We start from the raw sequence: 6,612 nt of genomic DNA, 5'->3' as shown, positions 1-6,612 counted from the left end.
GTCTTTCTTCGACAAAATTTCTGATTTAGGGAGAATAAACAGCGAAATCAAGATTTTTATGGCTCAAATAGTACGCCACGCTTACGAAAACAATCGAGATTTAAACAAAATGCAATCGCAAACGCCTTAGCGACTTTATTTTTCTGCGGTCAAGGGACGGGGAAACGTCCACATGCATAATTACTATTAAAAAATGAATCGCTTTTAAATTTACATAAATTCATTTGTACTTCTCCATTTTGTTTGAAACGTTAGGCAAGCCAAGAAGTCTGTAATCGTTGCTTATTTTTAAACACACAGTGAATAATTCTGGCATCGTTCAATAGTGATGAAGTAAACCATTGATTGAAATTTTACATGTCTTATGTAAACGTTTAAGCAGAAAATACAATAAAGCATAGGTTTATTGCGTGTTTAGTTTTACTTAAAAATTAGTTTGACTTTACCAGATATTGCAAACTGAGGGGAAAACGAGCATCTATGATGACCAACTATTATTTGGCCTTTTACATACGACAGTGAACGGCGAAGTTGTACTCCGAAGCGTTTTATGTCTCACCAATCTAAGCATCTTAATATATAGCGACCTGCCCACCACAAAAGCATTTTTTCGAAGCAAAAAAATGTTTCACATCTCAAGCAAAGTCTCCTCTCATGAGACAGTAAGTAGTCCTTTCATAATATTTCATGTGACCTGCATTTGCAGCTATTGCATTATGATGTATTTCATATCTATCCCGGGGAGAGAAAGACGACAGCTTGATTCTATGGCAAACCACGGCCTGTCGTCCGGTTACCAGTCCATATTGGGTATGGGATTAGTTAGCTAGTTTGCCCGCCTTGACCGGTGTGTGTGTAGGTGTGACTAAAAAGTTACATTTTATGAAAAATATTTACAGTGTTGCAAACGCAAAGGTGGAAAACAATAAGCCTCGTGCCAAAACTACGTTTAATCGCAAGCTCAAAAAATTCCTCGAATTATTTTAAACTTAAACATAAAAATTTGGTTTTAGTTTGGTTGTGGCAGCATCGGGCGGGCTTATCTTATTAGACTACCGTATTCATTATTTTATCATCATCTTATCTTAACTTTTTTATCTAGGTTACTCTCTGATTACACTCTTTTGAATGTATTTCCATGTTATTATCTCCTTATCTATTTATCTTACCAGAACCCATCTCGATTTGCTGATAACATCGAAAAAGCAATGATGGATGTGAAGGACCTCTGCGAATATGCAAAGAAAAAATAATTTAAGAAAAAAAACAAAAAAAATTAGGAATTATTATTATTAGGTTTTAATGCATTGTGTTTTTAGGGGATTTTATTTTAATTTTACTTATACTTTTGTGTGAAAAAGTGTGTTCTATTTTTTCTGTAATATTTACTGATTGTGTTTTTATCTTAGTGTAAAACAGATTTGGAAACCAAAAAAAAATTTCTGAGGGATGGGGGAATTTTTCAGATAAATTTGAATTTGAGTAAAATTTTATATAAATCACGATTCAGCATACTTGCATAAATATTTTGAACAGACCGGCAGTGGCTAGGTATCACTGTAGGCCCTGAACTTTTTTCTGACCTCTCACCCTGCCCCCTTTTCCCCCCTTTAATTTTCGTCGTCTCACTCAGGTGAGAGCTGTATACAGCATATATATCCAGACATGTTTTTCAAGTTTTTTTAAGAATTTGGGCGCATTTGCCTGTGGTGAGGTCACAACACAGGACCCAGAGAGGTTGTGACATTTTTTCTCACACCCCCTGTCCCCCCACCATTTCAATGTCCCAGCCAGGAAGGAAAACCGCTCTAGTGGGTGCTATTTGTTGGGGTCCCGTTTTTTTCCTCCCCCTCCCCTCTTTTTCCAAGATAAACTCCTATGTTGTGCTCCCCCGCTTTTTCATTTTCTGTATATTCAACATATCAACCACTTTGTATTTGCTTTTCGGGAACACCACATAGTCACAAATATTTTTGATAATAACCCCCCATCCCCCCCAAAAAAATTAAAAAAACTTTTATATTCATATTTACATTAACAAGAATACAGCATAGATAGAAAATAGAATAAAAAAATTTCTTAGTTCCTTCCAACTTATCTTCCTCAAATATTTTCACTTTATTGAGGATATTATTTCTCAAAACAATATGTTGTTACGATACCATATATTGTTTTGACCCTCACAGACAGATTAAATGAAGGTGAAAATACTTTAACAATTGGTGATTGAAAAACAACAAACCTGGTTAAGATAATATTGATAACTAACGGTACTTCTTAACAAAATTGAAATTGTAAACGGACTTTATGGACACCCTGTATTCATGAAGCATTTTAGATTTGACAATATATGATTATATTCTGGGTTATGGCATATCCTATAGGGTTGGAAATGGCTCGTGGATGGGGTTTCTCATATAATTATTACAAAAGACACCGACACAATTCCTTATGACAATCTACTCATTTAAATGTGGTGTTCCCTTTATTTTTATTATATTTATGATCCTCTTTGATAGACTGTTAGGAATTGAATCTTTTTTGATGTTTTAATTATGATTCCAGGACTGAACTTTGGAAACCAAATTAGATGATGAGAACTGTAGCCTATATACAGGGGCATAGCCAGCAGGGGGTTTTGAGGGTTGCTCCTTCCTTTTTTAAATGTAAAAAAGGCTTATTACTGATTTAAACATAGCAATTTTTCGTAAAATAAAATGTTTTTTCAACTCTTTAAAATCCATATGCTTCGGCATCCTTTTGAAATGTAAAAAAAAGCAATTTTTTGTAGCATAAAACACTTTATGGGACTCTTGAAGACATATACGACCACCGGACAGACCTAGCAAGTACGGTCCAACTTGGCAATAACAAATATCAAGATCTTCACTTTTAAAAATTCCTGGTTACGCTTCTGTTTATACACGCTTCAATTGTCTGTAAAGAAAACTTCTTTGGCTTAATTTTTGAGTTTTTGTCTTAATTATGATTATTACCATTAGAAGTCCGAAACTATAATTAATGAGAGAAATCCAAATTTTGAACACAAAAAACTAAGACTCTGTGTCCCATCTCTACAACTCTGATTTTGTGTTCGAATTTTTGGTGAAACAATATTTTTGTATGATTTATGTGTGATAATTCAAGTATTTATTCGAGTGTATTTTTTTCGCAGGGTGGTGTATTTTTCTAATTATCATATTTTTAGGAGCATGTCATTTACATTACCAGAATCTCAGAGTGTGTTCAAGTTTTGCTATTTATATACAAGCCCAGGCGCTCTGGAAGTATTCACACCAAGATGACGCACAACCTGAACAACCTTACCCTGGTACACATACTATGTTCAGGTTGTGCGCCATCTTGGTACGAATACTTTGGGAGCACCAAGTTTACTCTGAATATTCCAATGGATAGTGAAAATAGTGAGGGTGCTCCCAAAGTATGTGCACCGAGATGTATAGGTACCAGGTTAGAGTTCAGGTTGTGCGCCATCTTTGTGCAAATATTTCCGGAGCGCTTAGATTTGAATTTTTGACTCCGGACTCTACTCTAGTAGTCTCTAGTTTTTAGTCCGGTGGTTGCCAACCTTCAACAGCTCCCTTCCTGAGGCTTTAAGGACTCATTGGCCCCCTGTTTATCATTCCAGTGGTATTTATAGTTTTAAATACCCCCGGTTGGGAACCACTGCTCTAGTCTTTCAATACAGCTTTTCAATATCAATAAGAGCAATTCAAACTCAACTCTGCCGGACTCCAATATTATTATTAAAAGCATGTCAAACTCTAGGGATGCCCTATCACAACCTAACGCAGGGGTGTGCAACCTCCGGCCATAAGAAAAAATTGTGTGGTCCGCGCAGAAGTGACAATTTTGAAAGGTGTGCGGCCTGTAAAACGAGTTTTTATTAGTTCAATCTGGTTCGTGCCAGTTATTCCAATCTCTTTGCATCGCATAGCTTTTACCCGAGTTCAATTTATTATCTATGCTTATGATGTCACAGAAGCGAACTACACATGCCATAAGATCAATAGCCAAACTTTTTGTGCCTGCGACTACTAGAAAGCCGATGTTAAAAAGGTGCGTCCCGAGGTTTCACCAAGTTATTTGTACCTGGCCCTCTTGTATTAAAAATTGCCCACCCCTGGGTTAAACTATTCAATCTCAAAAAGCTATCCCGCTTATGGTCACTGAAGCATGACTGGGCAGAATAATCACATCCTGGCAAGCAGGGTAGAATTCTGTAATATGAAACTATCTAGATATGGATTTTATACTTCTGAATTCAGACTCGCCGTTCTCTCTATGTACTTAGACTTTTAGCTGTTTTTGTGTGTTTTAAAATTTTTGAAAGTAAATTGGACAAATATGAACAATATTTTGCAGGATTGTGTTTTTTCTTTGAAATGGAAGGGGTGAAGACATTTTTAACAATAAAGAATGATAAAAAAAAATTGAAATGCCCTGGTACTCGGAGTGTCGGACTTGACAATGTTGACATTGCAAGTTTGAAATATTGAGTTTGAAGATCAGATCAGGGTCAGACCCCTCTTCTAAAATGTAAATAAAACAAATTTTTTCGTATCACACATAAAAAATGTTCATAGCTTAGAACGCTTTTTAGACCCTGAGCCGGTTCTGCTAGCTGTTATGGTCTAACTTGGCAATTACAAAGTTCAGAATCCCCCTTCGAAAATTCCTGGCTACACTCCTGTCTCTGATCACCAATGCCGACCTAACATGTCTTCTTATAGCAATGGTAGCTTTTTGTTTATCAGAAGAGCTTTCGAATCCGTTCAGACATATGACTCTTTTCTTCCAAGAGAGTTATTTGATGTAACATGTTTCTTACTGTATGTGAAATCTCTGCTACTCATTGGACACGTTAGTGGACATAACGATCGTTTTAATATCATGTTGTTGTTCTTGTTATTCGTCATCATTGAAAAATTGCTTTTCTCTTCGAATACTGGACCAATTGCTTTGAAATTTATAGTGGTTGAAGACCTATTACTTTTATTTATTTCTGAATTTTGTATGAAATCTGATATATCATTCAAAATTTCTGTATTATTTCATCGATGGGAACACTGGCTGTTCGGTTTGATTCTATAAATTCTTGCTACGCGAAACTCGGGAAATTTTTTGAGGGTACCGGTAACATCAAAGGTAAGGATTGCTTCGTTCTGGTCAACGTGTCCATATATTTGAGCATTGCTCTCTTGTTCTAATAATCATGACTGACATCGGCGAATATTGGAAAAGTTCACACCAGGTGGCAGTATAGAACAACAAAATTCATCAACGTGGTCTTTGAATGATTGACATCTGAAGATCAAGACATTTAATTTCAACTCAACTACGACTTTACATCAAATAATTTTATGCAATGATTTTGTAAATTATCAAACCAATTGTAATCACCCTTTCTTCCATCTAATATGATATTTTTTGGGAATTTAAATATCAGCCACTATGCGGCAACGATGAGCAATATTCTTTTCGGTATCCATGGTGACTTAGGTGTAACTTCCGGCCTAAATAATTTTACACATCATGAAGGCAAAGTATTGAAAAAACAGGCGAAACTTTGGAATTCTTAAAGTTGGAGATGTAGCTTAAATTTACTATTAATTTGAGGTTGATGATATACAACAATTTATTTTATTGTAAAAAGAAGATTATTATTAGGATAGGATAGAAAAGAATTTAAATATCCTGAGGAAGAGGAAAGTTAATAATAACACCACTTAATCATATGGAAAACCTGTCCTGTCGGGTATGGGATTAGTTAGCCAGTTATTTGATTTCGGATGCCTGTACTTCAAAGTGAAGGGAGTTGCAACTGACCAGCGGTTACGTGAACCACCCTACGGTGGGGAGGAGTCCAACAATCATCTTGTACATAATTATCCATTACAGGTTTCAAACCTGCCAACCCACGCAAGGTAAAATCAGTGGTGCGGCGGCGAGAGTATTTCTAACGCTTAGCATGATGAGTCGCATCAATTAGCAGAAATTAGGCCTTGCCAATAATTTTTTTATATGCTTTCTTTCCTGGTTTTCATGAGTTGGATTCAGTTATTGTCCCACTTTTCTCTGTTTATCTCATTATCCCAACCTGATATAAGCACAGATGAGAAAATAAATCAAATGATTCAGATTAAAAATAGAAATTTCCCAGGCCTCAGTAAAAATTTTATTTTATATTTGACTTCTTATAAAACTCTTTTGGGCCATGTGGCTAAAAAGCTCTACATAAGCCTTACCTATGTTGGCATTGCAGGTTAAAATGTCGTGTTTGAACCATTCACACTTTTGAATAGGAAAGATTTCAGACTCCAAATATTGTATATCAGTGGAAGCTTATACAGAGCCTATTTTAAAGTGAAAGGCAGGAAACAAACATTTAATAGATGTTCTTGTTATTGGTAAGAAAAGCTATAGGACAGTGGTCACCACATAGCTGTGACAGACTAGACCAACTTTTCTATCGATACATTTAATTGGAAGGTTGTTGAATGTTTTGATTTAAAATGATAGTCTGAAACAAATAAACTGGTTTATAGGCGCCGACTCGTAAAACAACTCTTGAAATAAGTACCAATAATT

The sequence above is a fragment of the Styela clava genome, chromosome 2, assembly GCF_964204865.1.
Source record: "Styela clava chromosome 2, kaStyClav1.hap1.2, whole genome shotgun sequence".
NCBI classification, from domain to species: Eukaryota; Metazoa; Chordata; class Ascidiacea; order Stolidobranchia; family Styelidae; genus Styela; species Styela clava.
Note: the sequence above shows the minus strand (reverse complement) of the source record.